The 22,363-nt window shown below is 47.3% G+C and overlaps 1 pseudogene; it reads right to left on the bottom strand.

Annotated features, from left to right (window-relative positions):
* Positions 1–7,748: 7,748 nt before the first annotated feature.
* LOC147689076 (uncharacterized) overlaps positions 7,749–22,363 on the bottom strand; it is a 53,722-nt pseudogene continuing 39,107 nt past the window's right edge.

The raw sequence follows: 22,363 nt of genomic DNA, 5'->3' as shown, positions 1-22,363 counted from the left end.
ACTATAATAGGACAGTCCCAAACAAACCCGACACTCCGACCATACCTTACCAGCCATATATAAAGTCTTCAATCTAACTTTTTTAAAGAATTTAGGAGCACCAAATTTGAACATAAAGCCTACCTCATCTAGGTCTAGGAGCATAGCTTTAAACATACTGCCGATGATCAGCGAACTATCTGGCTGTAAGAGTAACATCCTACACTTTTTTAATTGGTATGCCCAGCAGTACATCTGAAGATCCAGCAGACCCATACCTCCATGTGACAGTTTCCACCTTAGTTTCCTCCAGGACAGTCTAATCCCTTTAGCTGTCTAGATACATGAGGAGATCTTACCCTGCATTTTAAGAAAATCACCTTTATCAAATTCCAAGGTTATATTATTAAAAAGGTAGGTATACTTAGGAAGGACACACATTTTAATCAGATTGACTCGCCCATAATGGGATAAAAGCATACTCTGCCATCTCTTCAATAAGATCTCCACTTCCATAGAAACTTTCTCTAGATTTGTTTTAGGAATCTTTCTTATGTCCTGGGTTATTATTACTCCCAGTTATCTTAGTTCCTTAGAAAGCCTCACCCCCTGAGCTGGAGTATTCCAGCCATAATCTCTGTCTTGTTGCTACTAACTTGATAGCCTGACATTTCCTCAAAAGCCTGAACTTCAGCCAGTAGCTCAGGTAACGTGGGATTGACGTTCAATGACAATAAAATGAGGTCATCAGGTCATCCGCATACAATGCTACCTTACTAGTAAACCCATTATCTTTAAAGTGGGGTAGTTTCTCATTCTGCCCTAGACTTTGGGCCAATGGCTCGATATACAAATCAAATGGGCACCCCTGCCTCGTACCACGTTGAACTGTTATTGCTGCAGTAAGATTACCATTAACCAAGAACTGGGCCCGGGCGACTTTATATATTTTTTTAAGGACGTCTCTAAAAGTGTCTCCAAAGCCAAAAGCCTTCAAGGTATTATTTAAGTAGTGCCAATTAACTTGATGGAAGGCTTTTACTGCATCAACAGAGGGCTTTGTGATTGGACCAATCAATGGCGTTCTTCTCACCATTATTCTGTATTAGGTGCCCCGATCTTCTGTGGTTAGAAAGCCAATGCCGAGATTTGCCCATGAGTTGTGAAGTGGATTCTCTTTGGGAGGCGCTAAGGGTTGGACATTAACCAATACTAGAACATATGGACAGGAAGCCTGCCGGCGGAAGGTCCAATGTGTGGATGAAAGCGTCCCCCTGAGGCTGGTTAGATTCTCTCTGTGAGCTTCTAATAGATATTCTGGTCTCGCGAACAACAACGGGAGAAGGGCCTAGGGGGGCATCATCCAAAGATCTAATAACCTGTGGAAAGGCTCATGTACTTATTTGAATCGCACTAATATTTGTTTGATTTGTCCAAAGTTAAAGAGCTATCCACCCGTAAGTGCGGAGGATGAAAGTTAGAGGGATTTTCTTGGTGTTGTATAACATCATTAACAAGAGCGGTTATTTGTTTAGGAGCAGAACTGTGACTTAAAAGCTCTTGTAATTTCTGTTCAATGGACTCCAAGTAGGACAAAATTGGTTGAAACAGAGGGGATAATAAAACATAAAGATCCTTCGGAGGCCGTGATAAATCCAGGTTGACAGAATCTGGGTCTAGGCTTGACTGGGGGTGGGGAGGTTGACTTGCTTGCCTTTTTTTGATTTGGGGGGGCCTGACTCTTTATAAGGACCTTTTTTCCTCTTACCACTTGCCGGCGGTGGAATGGTAGACTTCGTTGTAAGATAGGTAGTAATTAGTGTGGCATTTTCAGTAAGGTTTTCTGTGGAATTAACCATTGAATACAATGGAACAGTTGAAAGCGAACTATTAGAATCTGAAAGTCCCAGACCCAGTATTCCAGGATTAACATTAGACTTGGGGGCCAGAATCACACCCTCAGCACCTTCCAAAGAAACACAAGCACCATCCGCCAGTGAGAGCTTTCACTCTGCTATAGCAATCTCCATAGAAATGGCATTAGTGGCTTTAGATAAAAATGAATCAAGGTTGGCTATAGGAACCCCAGGGGTTGCCGTAACTGTAGGCTTCTTTTTCCCCGATCTCAGCCAAACTTTCAGCTACAGCAAACAGACGGTGGATGGGTAGCAGGCGTTGGAGGGATGGCCCGGCCTCCTCCGGTCTCGGACGGGTGCAGATTGGAGCGGCGGGAGGACTGGGGCCTTGAAATATGCCTCTTGGCGCGTGGGCAGTATCTCCCGCGTGCAGCGGCACTCGGGCTGGTAGATGTAGTCCCCCGCTACTCTCCTCCGGAATAAAGTGCTCAGTGCTTAGTGCAGTAAAGTTCCATTACAGTCTCCTTTGTTGTCAGTCCCTTCACAACACAGTAGGTAGTGTGCCCGCATGAGCCACGTCACCACAAAGTGGAGGAACAAGCACACTGTGAGTATTGGCTGTTCCCTAGAGACCTATCAGTTGTGAAAGGCTCAGTGGGGGCTGCATTAGTAACATGCACAGCCTCCCACGAGTATCCCCTTGTTCAGTGGGGCCCATCAGATCAGCAGTCTAGCGACTCTGGGTGAGTCACCCACAGTGCATCATGACAGTCAAGTTTTTATCCTACGGCCCCCACCAGCTGCTGCCGATATCTACGGGGGATGGAAGGTTGTAGCCTGTAACGATGTCCGCAAGTCGGGTGCAGGACTCTGGAATTGGATCTTCCCAGTGTTGGATCCATACAGGGCAGAGTGGTACTCCCCCGCTGCAGACACTGTGGGATGACAGCGGTGAAACACAGGTAGCCAAGACTCAACATTGTCTCCTACACCAGCGACACCCAGCTGATCGGCTCCTTCACCAACGAACCCACAGCCGCCAGAATCAACTTCCACAGCAAGATGAAGGCTATTGCCATCTGGATGAAAGATAGTTGCCTCAAACTCAACTCATACAAGACCAAAGTACTCATCCTGGGATCCACCCCCTCAGCTTGGGACAACCCCCGGTGGCCCGCTGCATTGAGAACCCCCTCACCCGCAGGAAGTTGCATAACGACCAGCCTATTGAATATTAGTGAGGCAAGTCCATGTTTGCTATCCCTTTGATTTGCTGCAAAAACAGAGATGGTGGCTTACTAAGAACAGTAGACCCCCAACCCTTTCTTAGCATACCCAAATGAAAAACTCTATTTTTAAAGCAGCCTCTTTGGGTGTTAAAGTATCATATGTGGGCCTAGATAGGCCCTGTGCTTTCTTTTTACTCAGCTGTCAACATGCCCACTTCAGCAAGCCTGCCTACTTGGCACCTTACAATTAAATTGTTGGTACCCCTTGAGAGATGTACATGAAATATAACCACTATCCTAAACTATGTTTACAGTGATAGTTTTGTGTGCTACTGGGCAGTACTTCACTGTTAAAAACTGTTAAAAACTGTTTTCCTAAGGCAGAGGTCTTCAATTTGAGGGACACAACCCCCTGGGAGGCTGTGGAGCCCTGGGAAGGTGGTCGTGCATTTCCAGACCTCACTTCTGCCATGTATACAAAAAATGTGCTCTTCCTTTTGGGCAAAGACAACCAGGATCGTTAAAATACTTCAGCTGAAGTGAATTGAGTGTCTTGTGCTGTGAAACGAAAAGGCCCTCAGACAGGTAAAACAATCCTTTAAACAAGCCTTCATGACAGGGTCCCTGCTTGCCTCAATAAAATGCAAATGTGAGCTAGGAGTTAATCTGCAAATGTAAAGAATGCTAGGGAGTGGTTCTGACTTTAATTGATCAAATCACTCCTAGCATTGTGATGGCAAAGATGTTATTTTTTTATTTTTTTTTGCATGGAGGTAAACAACTGGGATTTGAAGTGTGTGCTTTTAATCATAACTGTATTTACACAACCCTTAGTACCCCTGAGGAGGAGTTGAGGGACAGTTATGCAAAAAAAAATGCATTACTTTGGTCTGATATTAGTCAAATTTACATTTGTTGAAGCTCCACTGTTTGTAGCAGTCTATCTTATAATGTGAGTAATGCAAGTATAACATAATGACTTAAACATTCACAGTGCTGTATGTCTCTGGCTGTGACCTCATAGTACTAAAACTACACAAGCCACTATTCTCTCCTGCACCAATCAAGATTTAATTCTGTGGCTCTCTGGTTACACACAGACCTCTGCAGTGCATTAGATAAAAGAGGTTTCATAATGTACTAAATAGTGAATTTCCCACTGAGTAACATTTTTTTAAATATTTTCATTTATATATATAGCTACCTGATGGTGAAAGACCTAAAAAGCAAACAAAATGTTTTGGGGCTAATTTATGAGAGGCTTGCACTTCCGGAGTGTCACAGTTTTGGAAGCTTCGACAGCACAAGCATCTGTATCTATGAGGAGAGGCAAAGTCACCCTGGTTGGCTTTGCATGGCCTCATAGATATGGAGTAAGACAAAGCAGCGCAAGTCGCCGCGTTGCTACTGATACTGCTCGTCTCTTAGTGAGAGACCTTAATTATTTTGTTCATTCTGGAGCTACATATGACAAGCCTTGTTGTATCTCAAAGTGCTGAAAATGAAGTATATTTAATCTGGACTTGGGACTGACCAATTCATTTTTTGATATCATACCCATGTGCTTCTACTCTGCCTTAGAACGTTACCTGTGAATTTCTTTCGTGTTGCACCTGGTATTTGCAGCAGAATTGTTTCATATCACTGTTAGGTGCTACCTGTGAATTGTCCTGTTCCACATGGGAGTGCTATATAGGAACTAATTTAAACCACAGCAAGGCACATCTGTCTGCTTCTGTGCATCTGTGTGTTAGCTGTGGCAGCATCGGCTCCTTAAACCCGCTGCTCGTTGAGCAGTGGAAAATACAAATAAAGCAAGCATTGGAATAGCCAAAAGGTGTAGCTTTTGGGCCCTTATAAGTATTTAGTTATGCAGCACAATATCCTTGGTGCAACAACATCAATTGTTGCATGGCTAAACACTTATAAGGTCCCAAAGGCGAGACTTTCAGCTATGCCAATGCTTGTTTTTAATGCACACAAGAATAAATGAGTCACTGGCTTTTAGTCTTCTACAGGCCTATATTTTTTTAATCAAGCAAAAGTACTATGCATAAGCAGTCTACTTGTCCATGACCACTTTATAAGAGACAGTAGTACATTTAATGAGGATGTGGTACAGGTAATAATATATATATATATATTTTTTTTAAACTTTTTATTGTGGGTAATGACCATGGACACAGCTCAGTGCCTACAACCACATAGTGACCGGCAGCGATATAAATCTGATACATGATAACAGTAAGAAAAGCAAGGAGGATGGTATGTTTACACAGCAAGCCGCCTACACTACACTAAGGGCCGGCCGCGAATATTGTAGGGTATCATAAAGGAACAGCAGGCATTTGGACGGCACAAAATTAACAAGTAGTGAAATAAACAATAGCATTACATGATAGCAGGCAGTTATTGTTGACCATTATGGAGCTATGCATCCTATTCACGCAAAATGAACAACATGTGACCTGTTTTCAGACAAGGACAGATGAGCCCTAGAGAGTAGGTTATGTAAATCATAAGAATTGCATTGTGCGTGAACTGGACCTATCGTACATGGTGAATACCCAAAGGTAGAAGGGAAATCAACAATCCCTTAGAACAAAAGGTTAAGAGAAAACCAAGCAACTTAGCATCAGTCAGTGCACAGATATCAATTTTTGCATACATGGGGTCAAGCAGTATCTAGCATGGATAGCGTATGAGGTACAGGGCGTCCACATACAAACAGAACATATTGAAATTGGACAGAGAAGTCCCATGGGTGCGAGCATACAGGGGTCAGCTTCGATCGAGGGGGCATCGGAGACCTGGTCCCGAAAGGAGCCCAGCCTATGATCCCATGTCAGATGGGAAGGACCGACCCAACCGGGGCAGCATAATGTTAATCATGAATAGTAGCAATCTAAGGGGGCCGTTCCACCCTATCATCCTGTGCCAAAGACCCAGCCACTAGGGTGGGGGAGGCCGCCCTGGTCGCCGCCCACTGTACAAAGGGCTCCCAGATATCACGAGGTCGAGAGGCAGCAGGCATAGACTCCCAGTAGACACCCAGCTGAGTATGACCATAGGTAACATACGAAAGCCAGTCTGAGATCTTGGGCAGCCTACGTCTTCCCCACTTGAGTGCAATCTGTTGTCTAGCGTACAACAGGAGTAGAGCATGCAATTTTCTCCTGTTAGGCAATGTTTCGTTTACCAACCCCAGCAGGCCCAGATGTGGGGATGGTTCGTCAGTTCTGCCAACTATCTGGTTTACACAAACAAAAATCTCATGCCAGAAGTCAATGAGCTTAGAGCAGAACCATGCAACATGTCAAAAACTGGCATTGTCAAGACCGCATCTCCAACATTTGCATCTTCACGTAGGCGCATGCGGTGGAGGCTGATCGGGGTACGATAGTAGCGATGCAAGAATTTGAAGTGAATGAGGCGTAATCTGTAATTGGGCGAAAGCTCCATTAACTGATTGCAACAGAACGACCATTGTTCCTCAGTAAGAGGGGGGTCCAGATCGGCATTCCAGAGAGCCATAGACCGAGGCTGCAGTACGGGGGTCTGGTCCTGCATTTCATTATATAAGCGTGTCACCAGTTTCTTTGGCGAGGCACGGGCTAGTATATTTTGAAAGGCGTTAAGTGTGGAAGGCGCCTCAGGAAAATTCTCTCAGAGGGAGCGGCACACAAGTTTTAACTGGTGATACAGGAACACCTCCAGAAATGGGGCTTCCCCCTGCTCCTCCTGTGTTGGTGGGTCCCGGAAAACCCCGTCTGGGTACAGATCAGCAAAGGTGTGAAGGCGGGTGCCACCAAGCACTATCTCGCCACCACGAGCCTCGAGGCAGGCCAGCATCGGGTTACTCTTCAACGGGACAGCGGGCGCATAAAGAAGAGGGAGCTTTGCACGTTTCTGTAACTCACGCCAAGCCCAGCGTAGAGTGTTAGCAGAGTCGACATCCGATGAGGGGCGAACATGTTTTTGGTAAAGTGCAACCGCCAGGGGAGAGGGCGATAATGAATCCTGCTCTACTGCGACGTGCGGTTGATAGGGCGTCGGGTACACCCAGAAGTACAAAAACTGAGCCTGCGAGCACAGACCATAGAGGTGCATATCAGGAGCTCCCAGCTCTCCCTGGTGCAATGGCAGAGTTAGCAATGCCCAAGAGACCCTGGCTTGACCGCCAGCCCACACCAAAGAGATCAAGTGGGAGCGAAGGCACGCAAAAAAGTGACTGGTGAGTGGGATCAGTATATTGTTAAATAGGTAGAGAAACTTGGGGAGGATTACCATCTTGGTTAGGGCAATCCGGCCTGCAAGGGAGAGCAGTAATCTGGACCAAATCGCCACCTTGCTTTCTAGCCAGTCGATAGCACGCCCGAAGTTTAGGGACCAGATACCCTGCAGACTGCGGCTAAACCAGACCCCTAAATACTTGATCTCATCAGCTGACCAGTGCAATGGAAACTCGGACCGCACCTCAGGGGTGCCGTCAGTCAGAGGGAACACAACCGACTTCGCCCAATTTATAGCTATGCCAGACAATCCACCAAATTTAACGAATTCTCGCAGCAGGGGGTCCAGATTGATCAAAGGGTTAAGTACATAGAGTGTCACGTCGTCAGCATAAATGGATATCAACAAACTGCGAGAACTGAAGCCAATCCCTCTTGCCATGTGGTGCTGTCTAATACGGGCTGCAAGTGGTTCCATCGCGATAGCGAACAGTAGGGGGGATAGGGGACAGCCCTGTCTCATGCCACGAGTAACTTAAAATGGCTCGGACCCGAGCCAGCGGGCTAGTGTACAGAAGTTTTATCTGGGCAAGGAAAATAGGACTGAAGCCCATACGCTCCAAAATGCGGAACAGATACGGCCACTCTAGGGTATCAAACGCCTTTGTGGCGTCCAGGAATACGGAGGCGGCCTGCACCATAGGGTGAAGATAATGCTGTACCGAAAAAAGTGTCCGCAGGTTATGCGCAGTAGATCTACCAGGTATAAAGCCCGACTGATCCGGCAGCGCCACTATCGGAAGGAGGGGCTGGAGCCGGTCGGCCGCGATTTTGGCATATATTTTGTTGTCTACATTTGTTAAAGATAAGGGTCTATAGGAGTCCAGCGATGTCTCGTCTTTGTCCGGCTTCAGAAGCGTCATAATAAGAGCCTCTCTCATAGATGCCGGCAAAATGCCCACTTCCAGAGACTCCGCATAGACTGCATGTAATCGCTGTGCCAGTTCTTCCGAGTATGCCTTGTAAAAAGCAGTGGTGAGGCCGTCTGGCCCAGGGGCCTTGTTGAGCGGGAGACTCTGAATTGTTTTCTTAATATCTTCAACCGTAACAGGAATGTCCATATACTTGCGATGTGTGACGTTGAACCACACCAGCGCTATGGAGTCCAGGAAGTCGTTAAAGTGCGCTGAGATCTCGGGCTGGGCGGTAGTGTAGAGGTGGGAATAGAAAGATTTCAATTCCTGCAGTATCTCACCCTTACCTGTGACGGTAGTGCCGTCGGGCTGCTGAATAGTGTGGATAAACTGGGCTGCGGGTGATTTTTTAAGTAGGCCTGCCAGAGTGCGGCTCGGTCTGTCACCCTCTCCGTATCGACGGGCCTCAGCCTGTTTGCCTAAGAATTTAAATTCACGCTGCGCCTCCTCATCAAAGGCCAGCAGCTTCTCTTTTATCTCGACTGCGATTGCAGGGCTAGGTTCAGTGCAGAATACGTGGTCAAGAACTATCAATTGCCCCTCCAAGGTGCTCAGTGTACCTCTGATAGCTTTTAGAACGCCAGCCTGCCTAGCAATGCAATGCCCCCGAATAACCACCTTGAAAGCCTCCCATAATGCGGACTCAGTGGATACAGAACCAGAGTTCAGGGAGAAGTATTCTGAGATGTCATTCCTAATGTCTTCTTTGAAGGCATCATTCAAAAAGGCGTGGGGAGGAAGTCCCCAACTAAAAGCACGTGTCGGTCAGTTCGAGAAGGCACGGCGCATGGTCTGACAGTGATCGGGCATGATGTCGAACATCCACAGCCCAGGCGGCCACCTCCGGGATATTAGCCAAAAATCTAGTCTAGACCAGGCAGCGTGGTGGCCAGATATACAGTTGCCCTCCCTATCCTTCGGGTGTCTAAGTCTCCAAATGTCGGTCAGGTGGCCCTCCGTCATGATGTCTGTAAGAGCTTGGCGAGCAAGAGGGTGCAACTGTCTAGACGAGCCCTTCCTGTCCAATTCGTTGTTTAGCACCACATTGAAGTCCCCCCTCCCCCCAGATAACAGTAGGACAATCAAACTGAACAATGTGCGCCCAAACCTTTCTGAAAAACTCAGGCACATCTGAGTTTGGACCATACACGTTAACCAGCACCACAGATCTGTTGTACAATCTCCCATGAACAAGTATATATCTTCCCTCTGGGTCGATGTTCTCTGAGCATTCCCTCCAATCCAACCCATGGCGCACTAGGATCGCAACTCCCCTCGCATAGTTAGAGTAAATAGCAGAATAAACAGACCCCCATCTACCGTGTTTGAGTCTGGATGAAGGCGAGGAATTAAGATGGGTTTCCTGTAAGAAACATATATCTATCTTATGTCTCAGTAACTGTGCATGCATCAATCTAGCCTTTCTATTGTCATTCAACCCATGTATGTTCCAAGTTAGTATTCTAACAACATCTCTAGACGCTCCCATGTTTTCCCCGACAAACCCTCATAGCAGTCGCCCTGTAAAGAAACAGATGACCCGTGATACATATTAAGCCAGATCATCTGGCACAATGACTGATGCCACAACAAACCCCAACCAAACCTCTCCAACCTAACCCACTCCAACCCCCCAAACAGGTTGAGCAATATTCCCTGCAAACACCCAAACATTGGGAAAAACCCCAGGCGGGCAAGGATCCCCAGGCATACACCCCTGTTTGCACAGGGTGGCCATGGGGTGAAAGTTGGCAGCTCCAGTAGCTTCCGTCAGCTCCCTATAGTATGCATCCTACTGTAGTGAGTAACTTGAATCTGACCCTTGAGCAGCAAGACATCATGACCAGGGATACCATCCCCACACCCGATAGAGCACATGACCACCCAGGGGCATATCAGCGTGCACAGACAAAAACTCAATTGAACCACTATAGTCAAATTTAGCAATGCACATAAGTGAGACAGCAGAGAGTCTTAATCATTATCCCTTAGCTGATCTCCGTCCTGGCGCCCACGAGTAGCTTTCTTCTTGGTGCCACAAATATGTTTTGCAAATTTAAGGGCGGATTTGGCGTCCGTGAAGAAGTGCTCCGACCCTTGGTGTGTGACCTTTAGTTTGGAAGGATATAGGAGCACATAGGGAATTTGTGCTTGTAGCAATAGTCGTTTGGCAGGTATGAACTCTTTCCTCGCCGCTTGCACCAAAGGCATAAAATCCGGGTAGAATGAAAGTTTATTACCGTCGTGAGTTATTTGACCTTTCTCGCGTGCCAGCTTCAGAATCAAGTCCCCGTCCTGATAGTTCAGGAGTTTCGCCAGGATAGGCCTAGGCGTACCACCAACTGGCGGTTTCTGGCCCAGTGCCCTATGGGCACGCTCCACCACAAAGACCGGGGAGAGGTTCGGGTCGAACAGTGCGTGAAGCAGATTAGTGACATAGGGCCAGATGTAGGTCGGTCGGTAATGGCCGAAAATCGGTATTTTCGGCCGTTACCGATCGGTAAATAGGTGATAGGTATGTAGGGGGCATTATTTTACCGAATCGGTAAAATTACCGATTCGGTAATTCTACCGATTCGGTAAAATAAAAAATTGGTAAATTTACCGAATCTGAGCCACCCAGATGTAGGTGGGACTCTTCAGAGTCCCAGAGGCCTTACCGAATCGGTATTTTACCATCAAATCCAATTTGATGGTAAAATACCGATTCCGGTGTGCATGCACATGTGTGCATGCACACCTATGCCATGTGACAGGAAGACCTGCCCTTAGGGCATGTATGCCTGCCACATGGCACCCAAGCCTGTTTTGGGGGTGCCAGAGGGTGTTAAAGTGACACCCCCTGCACCCTTGTGAAAATCGGTATTTACCGATTCGGTAAATACCGAATCGGTAATGCCCATTCATTCCTATGGGCTTCAAAGCCCATAGGAATGAATGGGCATTACCGATTCGGTATTTACTGAATCGGTAAATACCGAAATCATCCGAATCGGTATTCCAGCACATCTGGAATACCTACATGTCCACCCCATAGATTTACTGATTTTTAAATACCGAATCGGTAAAATTCGGTAATTAAAAATCTGTAAATCTATTTCACCTACATCTGACCCATAGACCTCCATCTTTCCAGTGTTGGTCGTCTCCGTAATTCCAGTGATTCGGAGGTTGTTCCTTCGTGAACGCGCCTCCAAATCATCATTCTTCGCCCTTATAATCATAAGCAGCCTGTCCATTTGAAGGAGTTGTTCTTTCGTATCGTGTTGGAACTCCACGCCCTCGGTATGTCTGTTCTCAAGACCATCTAGCCTAGTTTCGTGGGTGGAGACCTGCTTTCTGACCTGGTCCATCTGGGTAGTGAGTGCGTCCAGCTTCATGTCTATATTACGTAAACTAGAGTGCAAATCCAACATCAAGGTTCTGAGGTCTTCCTCGCGGTTGGTGCCACCCTCCGGGCCTCCAGCCACACCCCCATCCACTCCCTGTGTGTCTTTAGGCTTGGCAGGTCTGGAATTGTCAAACGAGATCTTGGTTTGTTTGGCGTCATTTCTCCCCATGATGGGAACAGGTGGGGGCAACACACAGCCGAGACCACGGGACCACCTGAGGTATCACCCACCCACGCACTCCCAGATGCACCTGTAATTACACAGTGTAGCAGTAGTATGGCGAATAAAAGGCAGCGGCGCAATCGGGTTCAGCATCGAACTCCCACCAATCCGAAGCGCCGGGGGTAGGCTGACGTCGGTAGAACACGCTGTGGGACCGATGGGCCAAATTCTAAGGATTGCTCTGATTCCAGCTCCCACAATGATCCGGATTGGCCATGCGCGGAAAATGGCGCCCGCGTCCTCTTAGTGACTGACTGGTGGAATGGCGGCAACGCAAGGCGCCCGCCAGTGCGTATGTAGTTTTGTGGTGCAGACGCCTCAGGACCGGACCTCAGTCGGGACAGAGTGCCGCAGGTGGGGCGAGTGGGCATGGTATCCTGGTGCCCTAAAGCCACGCACTCCACATCTCGAACCCACCAACAGCGCAGTGAAAGGGAGCAGCGTTGTGCTCTGGAGGATTGCGGCGGGGGGCGGCGCTTCCAAAAACAACAAATCGAGATGTCCTGTTTACCCGGTTTGGTTTCTACGCCGAAGGGAGATGAGCTGCAGCGCCCCTAGTTCCATGGCTTGGTGGTGGCACACGCCGATGAAGACATGTGGCTGGACATGTAGCATTGCGACTCCTGTAATGAGGCGCGCGCAAGTGTATGCCTGACGCACGATAATTAGGACAGGCTGCTGATTAGAATGGCGGACCGCTTTCAAACGAGGCCAGAGAGTGTGCCCCTGAAGCAGAGCAGGAAAGAGCTGTGTTTAATCAAAGAGGCCAAGAGTAGACACAAATTGCCCTCCCCTGCTTTTCTTTCTGTAAGTGGTACAATCATTTCCTGCGCCTTTGTTTCTTAAAAGATGGGGGATACAATAGAAGCCAGAGAAGGAAGAAAAGATAGGGGTTAGGAAGAGAGGGGTAAAATTGGTTATAGACCTAGGAACAAGGGACTGAATGAGCAGAGAATGGTATATGTGCATAAAAGGTGGAAAAAATAAATATTCGCAAACTGGAGGACGGAAAATAAAAGAGAAAAGGGTATGAAAATGGCAAGAATGAAATTTAGTGAAACAGCAACCACAGAGAAAAAAATATATAAGAGAGATGAAGATGAGAAAATCGCAAGTGAAAATATACAGCGGACACTGAAGAGAACAAGATGACAAAAGTGAAAGAAGGGGTGTGCACGCGCGTGATCGCCAATACGCAAGTGGCAAGAGTGAAAGTAATCAGGGTCCAGATGGGGTATCGGGCGCTGAAACGGCAAAAGTGAAAGCAGGGGTGCCCACGCACGACGGCAAACACGTGAGCGTCAAAAGTGAAAGTAATCAGGGTCCAGATGGCGCCTCGGGCGCTGAAAGCTGGCAGCTGCGTTGCGCTTGTGCGCGTAACAGCAAGCTGGTGGCCGGCTGCCTCTGGGTAGCACTTTCAAAACCGGCTTACTAAATGTCTTGCTTGACACGGTGGGCGCTGGCTCAGGCGAGCCCTAAAAATCTAATAACAAGAAATTATTATAATTTTATTTTCCTTTGCGACTACAAGTGGGGCTGGCTCGCTCTAGAGGGAGCAGAAGTGGTTTGCACTCCCTCCCTACATGTGTATGAGGCTTTGAACGGCCCTCTAGACCAAACAGTCATGCGTAGTTGACATGGTCTTAAATTGGGCTGAGTCGTACAGCCCCTTGGAGAACATGCCCAACCTCCCCATGCACTGCCTGAGCAGTGAAACAGGCCGCCCAGACCAATCATGATACTGCTCCTGCAGCATTGTGATTGGCTGGCAGGGCCCGGAAGCCTGGGTGCTTCCGGTGCAGGCGGGAGCCAGGAGAAGAAGCTGAGGAGAGGAGTGCCTCAGAGGTGGCAAAGCAGGTAAGTTGTTATTTTTTTTATCTTTTCATACTTTCTCAATGTACTGTTGTCTGAGAAACTGGAGGCAGTGTCTGAATTATTCTCTCCTGTATTCGTGTGCTGCTCAAGCTTTTACTGTATCAGATGTTGATGAAATTTTCTGTGCAAGCTGTTGATTGTTTTGTTCTGCATCTTTGTGATGCTTCTGAAATGGGCCTTCTGTTAACAAATGACCAGAGTCCGATCTGTCGTCATCTGCATTCCACCACCTTATTGAGAGAGATGACAGTGATATCCTTCCTGATGCGGTGACTACATGGTCATCACCACAGGAATGTCATATGAATTATGTCCTAGTGAACTCCCCCTTGTTAGTTTTCACCTGCACAGCGGTGAAATCTATTGTATTAAATATATCTTAAAAGGGACTTACATCCCACCAGCCGCGGTCGACAGTGGGATGACCTGTAGGGCGGTGACGTGGGGAGGGGGAGGGGCAGGGTGGGGGGAGGTAATGTATGGATTACAGAGTTTTACAGGTAAGTAAACATATAAATAAATAAAACACATTTGATTGCGTGCACTGCATCACCAAATGCGATGAAGTGCGTGCAACTAAATTCGTTTTATTTATTTATATGTTTACTTACCTGTAAAACTCCGTATTCAATACATTACCACTCCCCACCCTGCCCCTCCCCCTCCCCACATCACTGCTCTGCAGGTCATCCCACTGCCGACCGCGACTGCATCCCACCCTCACTTCTTATTGGTCCATGTACTTGTCACTTTACTTTTCCTTTTTTCTATTGGTTGTAGTTGTTTTTTCCCCTGTTCTTCCATGCGTATTTCTCTTATCAGTTTCCCATCAGCAAAGTATTGTGTTCATCCGCTTTGGTGGAACTTTATTTAAGCATCTTAAGCATCGATCAGAAAACAAAATAAAGCTACACCCTTGCTTTAATGTTTATTGCTGCCAAAGTGTCATGGGCCCAGTGTGCTGTTATTATGTCCTCTGACTACCTTTTATTCCTTCTCTGCGCTCCTGACAAATCCCACACTAGCTAGATCCCCGGAGCAAAAGCAGCCACCCCGTGAGTGCATTCCTTATCGCATGCATTTCACTGTTCCCTGAGAAACAAACAGGCATCCACATCAGTTCTTCTTTGCTGAGCGACTCCGAGCGAGTGCAGTGGTCACTTACCGAAGTGGAATACTACATTTAGTGGTTAACCTGTGGTTTTATAGCATTCGAAGACTATTTTATGCCAATTTTAGTATTCTGTAGTATTCTTTTTGTGAAGGCTAGTGCATGAAGACTACTGATATGTGAGTAATTATTCTTGAACACTAACTGAATACTAAGCAAATACTTCTTTGCTAACCGTATAGTCTTCATTTACAATGCAGAACTTTTACTGAATACATACAATTTGAATACTACTGCACTTACCCATAGCTGCAGATTCTATAAAAAGTTATGTCCAAAGCATTTTGGGTCAATTGCTAAACCGAAAAGGTATGGCTAGGCTAATAATCACAATATTAACAAATAAACAGGTACACTAGTAGATATTTCCCAATTACACATGCATAGGTGGGAGGATCTTACATTCCTCAATAATATATTTGTTTGAATTAATGGTCAAAGTATTCCAATACTCGGTTGACTTTTTGGTTTATTTTCAACAGTCCAAAGATAACAAGTAAAAGTATAAGGGGTATCGGTAAGACAATAAACAATATCCACAATCAATGACAGAAGCCCATTCATTTATCATTGAAAACTCTTGGAAAACTATATGGTTGAATTTAATATAATTTTCTTAAGTACATTTGATAATAGCACAACAGTGTGAATTCCTATGGTGTTAAAATCTAGCTTTTACACAACATTTAAAATGTACTTAAAATGTACTTCTAAAAACATTTGGTAAAAGTAAACACATAAAAAGTAAACACATAAAAGTAAACATATCCTTACGGGTGCCCTGGCAATTACCAGTTTACAGTGGGGGAGAGGGTTGCAGTTTAAAGTGATGTGTATCATTTCCGATCACAGAGGATAGTGTATCATTTCCTAGTAATTCCAGGGTGAAGTTTGCTAACCCCCATATCAGTTTTTCAAATCTGCCGAAACATATGGTACCTTTTAAAGATCTGGGCATGTAGATTTTTGGCTAATACAACAGCATCCACTAATCTCTCTCATAGTGATTTGGGAATTCACATACAAATGACAATTTTGTGGTACAAACAAAGCAGCAACTTCCTACTATTTCCGAAATATATACTGCTATTATCTTGTTCCAACTTGGGTTAACTTGATGGACATTGCAGTCACTGGAATATGTGTTTACACAAGGCATTGGATTTAATAGTGCCAAGTTGTGAGTTTTTCTATTTATGTCGTTGACCTGGATACATTTCAACACTTTTCCAAACTGTATTTCTGAATTATCTAAATATTTTATTGTACTTTGTCCCGTCTGACTAGTTTGTTGTACTTTGCTGCATACACATAGCAATAACCCTTCCTTAAACTAATTTTATCATATGATGCTACTTCCTTTCAAAGTATACAGATACTCTTTTTTGAGCTGCTAGGAACTCATCATTTGTTAAATCTTTTATAGTAATTTTCCCCATTTGAAAACACCCATCTATATGGCCGAGATACCCGCCACCCCCTCTCAACACAATCAATCCCCAAAAGGAGGGAAACCGGAAACAGTTCTTGAAGTTTTTGGAAGTGGGATGGAGTGACCATCCCGGCCGTATTTATTAAAACAAAATTAAAACATTAAACGTTTCATGTTATGTACAATTTCATTACCATATTACGATGTTTGGCTAACCTTAACAGATTCTCTAATACAGAGGTTCTCCTAGCCGAACTAGCATCCTACAAGACATTTCTTGACATATTGAAATTGTACAACCTAACGTTTAAGGGCCAACGGCAAGATCATAACCGGTGTCAAGATCCCTAACCAGACTTACCCCTCCCACTTGGGCTGGGCGACAGCACGGAGGCGTACCTCAAGTGCAACTATTACCAATTTCCCTTGACTTGACGGGGGCACCTAAAGACTCGACGCCAGTTAAAGGTCGTTCGAATACTCGTGTGAGGTATCTAGAAGGTACCGTAGACCTTATCCCAACCCCACACTACTTACCGCATCTGCCGTCGCAGATGTCACTGGCCCCGGGAAATTCCCCAGGAGGGGGCTGTAACCCCTCCTACAAAGGAAGGGGCCTTGACCGCCTTTCCTTTACTTCCGGCGATCCATCCTTAGAAGGGACCGCCTCCCCATTGAGGGGCCAATGGCCACCTCTCCCGAGCGCTCCCATCCGTGTTGGGTGACGCCCACTCATAGGGATCTACTAATTAGTGCTCACCGATCATGACCTTACCGCCTACCAAAATAAATACGACAGTGCAAATTAACCTACGAATACATTGGCCACTATGACCGAAAGAGCATGCATTAAAAATTCAACATTACACTGAATATCTTTAATGGAAAACATACTCAAAACAACCATTCTTTATTAACTCATCAACATGGCACTACAACCTGTATACGAAAACCGAAGCAAAAACTAATCAACTTTATTATACACAACTGGCTGTCTTCAGGGGCTGGTGGGTGGGTCAAAATTGGCTCTTCGTTCTGTCCCGAGCTCACGTGCAGCGAGGAGGTGCAGCTTCAGAGCACAAGAACAAGAGTATGTCTTCTGGTCTTGCGTCCCTTTTTATCCGTCTTCAGGGCGGGCGTATACCCGCCCCTGCCTGCCCCGAGGGCGTGGCTGGCTGCGTCGGTGTCTAGGCCAGCCCACTCTAGGGCGGGAACGAGCGCGCCCCAGCTACGCCGCTTCGGGCATACCAGCTGAGGCGCGCCTCCCGCCCAAAAATGGCTTCCCGGGGGGATCGAGGCACTCGGCCATACGTTCGGGGGGACCGAGTTGGTCGCCCCTTTCCATATGGCCGAGATACCCGCCACCCCCTCTCAACACAATCAATCCCCAAAAGGAGGGAAACCGGAAACAGTTCTTGAAGTTTTTGGAAGTGGGATGGAGTGACCATCCCGGCCGTATTTATTAAAACAAAATTAAAACATTAAACGTTTCATGTTATGTACAATTTCATTACCATATTACGATGTTTGGCTAACCTTAACAGATTCTCTAATACAGAGGTTCTCCTAGCCGAACTAGCATCCTACAAGACATTTCTTGACATATTGAAATTGTACAACCTAACGTTTAAGGGCCAACGGCAAGATCATAACCGGTGTCAAGATCCCTAACCAGACTTACCCCTCCCACTTGGGCTGGGCGACAGCACGGAGGCATACCTCAAGTGCAACTATTACCAATTTCCCTTGACTTGACGGGGGCACCTAAAGACTCGACGCCAGTTAAAGGTCGTTCGAATACTCGTGTGAGGTATCTAGAAGGTACCGTAGACCTTATCCCAACCCCACACTACTTACCGCATCTGCCGTCGCAGATGTCACTGGCCCCGGGAAATTCCCCAGGAGGGGGCTGTAACCCCTCCTACAAAGGAAGGGGCCTTGACCGCCTTTCCTTTACTTCCGGCGACCCATCCTTAGAAGGGACCGCCTCCCCATTGAGGGGCCAATGGCCACCTCTCCCGAGCGCTCCCATCCGTGTTGGGTGACGCCCACTCATAGGGATCTACTAATTAGTGCTCACCGATCATGACCTTACCGCCACAGGCCCGGATAGTTGACCGGCTATCCGGGCCCCCCACAAAACTCCTAGCTAAAGGTCATGTTCCAACGTTTTTAACCATGCTAAGAAGTCCCCTATGAGTAACTCATTTCCCACCCGGGACAAATGCACACCATCCCCTAGATACATACTGTCATCATTAATACAACCGTGCGAGATAGAATGCAATGTCCTGGAACGAAACAACCTACTCACTTTGTTATTAAGTTTTCGAACAGAATGGTTCAAAGCAGGGATCGAAACAGCCCCCCGCCACACTTTTCGTGGGATCATATGAGACCACGCAATTATGCACCCCGGAACTTTCCTCGCCAACCAACTTACAGTGGAAAGCATTGCCTCCAGGAGAAGTCGTCTACCGGTGGTGACCAAATCATTGCCCCCTAAATGTACTATGACTATAGACGGCGGTGACCTCGTCCGCCCTAACAAACCCTCAAAGAATGCCTGAAACTGGTCAATACAGAGACCGCCCCTTCCGTAGAAGGACATTCTGTACCCGTATTCCCCAGCCACGTGAATCATGTCACCTGCTTCGAATACGTCAGCGGCACGCCTCACGTATGAGTGGCCCACGACCCACACCTCCTTTCTCACAGCCGGTGATGTCTGACCGCTGGCCTGGAGTTGGGTCGACTGCATAGTCCGCCCCGCCTCGAAGGCTTGCGTAACTGAAAACCAAACAAAAGACAAGAAGCGTGAGTACATTATTACAGCTTCACAACATGTGCAACCGCACATACCTCTTATAACAATTGGAGGACCAACGCCCCACTCGTTTTACTTGTTCCACATTAAGACCCCTGGCTGTAGCTTCAGTGGCAGCCCCTATCCGAAAGGAATGGGTCCCAAACTCACCCGGGTCCAAGCCCGCTGCGGTAATTGACATCGCGAGCACCCGCTGAAACTGAAACTTCGTCAGTGGGGTGGCGTCCGCGTGTCTCAACAATGTCCCCCCCCATGATGCCACCCTTTGTGCTAGGTAATCTTCTAAACACTTCACCGGACACATGGGAGACCCTGAAATCCTGCGAATGACTATGCAGTCACCCACCCCACCTTGATCGGTTTTTGACTTGACAAAGGATACAGTCATCGTCTCACCCCTGATCTGAACGTGTTCCCGGCACAAACCCCCCACCACATCCCGCTTGTTCCTTGCTACCAGCTCACTTATCCTCATTGCCCCGTGAAATGCAAGCGTAAAAGCAGCTCGGAACAAACAGGCCTCGAACTGAGACGAGCATGTGGCGGGGAGTGTGGCCAGCAACTGGGACAACCTATCCAGACCTATCGGGCGCCTCTCATCTACTTTGCGACCCTCAAGGCGTTGCCACCCACGCAGCGCTTTCTGTACCACAAAAGACGCTGTCGGGTCCTGGATATTATGCGCCCTGGCAACAAAGGAAATGGCAGCACGATGCCTCTGGGCTGTAGCCACCGACTTCCCAGCCTTACGCAAGGACATCAGAAAATGTACTACCCAATCCTCATGCCCCCAAAGCCCCCCTCTCTCAGTCCCCAAAAAGGCTAAATAAGCCCGAAACGCCCCTTCGTATGCCTTCCTCGTCCTTGGTGCTAGACTCTCTCCCACGAGGTAACGAAGTTCGGGGCACCGAGAGACCAGAGAGCTTCGGGAAAGGGTGCTGGCTCTGGGTCCGCTGAGGGAAGGAAACCCAAGAAAGCCTGCATTTGAAAACGAGACAGTGCATCAGCAGCCTGATTCATCACCCCTGGGACATGTTTTGCTCTGAATACCACGTTCAGTTGCATACACAGTAAGACAATTTCTTTAAGCAGCCTTAAAATCATTTTGCAACGTGCTGCCTGACTATTGATGCATTCTACAACGGTCATATTGTCAGACCAAAATATGACAGAGTGATTTTTGAATCCATCGGGCCAGGTTCTGAGGGCCACCAAAATGGGAAACAGTTCAAGGAAAGCAATATTGCTCGTCAGCCCCTCTTCATGCCACCATGTTGGCCACCTTTGTGCCGACCATTTTGTGCCGAAGATGGCGCCGAAACCCATGCTTCCCGCTGAATCTGTCCATAGACCAAGCTCTTCAGAGGACAAGGCCGGTTTGTTCCAGACGACTCGACCATTGAAATCCGCCAAAAATGCTAACCAAATACGCATGTCTTGGCGGACCTCGGCCGATAATCTCGTGCGATGATGCCCCTCTCTTAGGCCAGCCATCGCCTGGGCAATTGAACGGGAGAAGGGGCGGGCCATCGGGATCACCCTTAGGGCAAAATTCAACTTCCCCACCAATTGCTGCAATTGATGCAGCGTAACTTTAGATGCAATAATACACATTTGCAGGGCTGCCCTGAATTTCGACACTTTGGCAGCTGGTAAACGAAAACAACCCTCACTAGAGTCCAACTCGATCCCGAGAAACTCGAGGCAAGTCGTGGGACCCACCGTTTTACCTGGTGCCAATGGCACGCCAAATTGATTCATTAAAACACAAAATTCAGTCAAGGCCCGGGCACATTCATCATCCCCAGCGGCCCCAAGGAACAGAAAGTCATCGAGGTAATGCATCACATTCCGAAAACCCGTTTTCTTCGTGTAAACCCATTGTAGAAAACTACTGAATTTCTCGAAATATGCACAAGATATAGAGCACCCCATCGGCATACACCTGTCCATGTAATACGAACCTTGAAACATGAATCCCAAAAGACGTTGGTCTTCCGGGTATACCGGGAGCAAACGGAACGCTGACTCGATATCTGATTTCGCCATCAGCGTCCCGGGCCCCAGGCGATTCAAAATGGCTACGGCCTCATCGAATGATGCGTACCGCACCGAACATATCTCTGGATCAATTGCGTCGTTTACAGAAAGGCCATGAGGCGCTGATAAATTGTGAATCAATCGAAACTCACCTGGGTCCTTCTTGGGGACCACCCCTAAAGGAGAACAAACAAAATTCTGTACCGGGGGAACACTAAACGGGCCGGCAACCCGACCTCGGGTAACCTCTTTCCGGATCTTATCCTGTACTACAGTCGTATGCTGCAAGACGGAAAGTTGGTTTTTGCACGTCCCGATACCCTGAAAGTCCCCCACCGGGATGCGGAAACCGTATGAAAAACCGTTCCGTAGCACCCCAGCGGAAGTACGATCCGGGTATTCGCTGAGCCAGGGAATCATTGCCAGGGTATCAATCGGGGTTGGTAAAGGCGCCCCTCGGACTATATTAGACCTGTTTGGCGCCTCCTCTACCCCCATTTTCACCCGATTTGGCTCTGCACGAGGACTCAGGATGGGGTGCCCCACAACCACTACATTCGTGTTTGAATTTACAAGATCCCGGGGGCCTAGTACATTTACTTCTGTTGGAATTGAAACAGAAACCCCTCTTCCCTGTAATTCCGGCGGGTCTCGGATAATCGTCTGTACCCGTACCCGACCGAAAGGGCGTCCCCCCATTTTGGCGGGAGGACTCACCAACAGAACTCCCCACCAACGGCACTTTCAACATCCCCGACTCGTTCATTTTATTCCATGTCAAAGAATCGTAACAGTCCCAGGTTAAACTTTTGTTATGCTCCATCGCTTTCCTGAAAAGGTTGTCATAACAGAACCATTGGTTACCTTGGTGCGATGTCGAGTACCCCATAATCCGTGACTGATATACTGGAAATTCAGGGAGCAATTCAGGCCTACGTTCCCCCAAAATTGACGTAAAAATTCCCCAAGCATTACCCCAGTTACCAATATTCTCATTCACTTTAAAGGCGGCCATCTTTGCGCGCCAAACACTTGGGTGCATCAGATCCTTTTGGCCCTTAACAGTTTCCACCTCATAATGATCAACGAGCAAGGAGAAAATGTTTACGTATTCCCCCGCCCAAATCTTTTCCT

This window comes from Lissotriton vulgaris, chromosome 10, assembly GCF_964263255.1.
Source record: "Lissotriton vulgaris chromosome 10, aLisVul1.2, whole genome shotgun sequence".
Lineage (NCBI taxonomy): Eukaryota > Metazoa > Chordata > Amphibia > Caudata > Salamandridae > Lissotriton > Lissotriton vulgaris.
The sequence above is the reverse complement of the archived record's forward strand: the minus strand, read 5'-3'. Positions and strand labels throughout refer to the sequence as shown.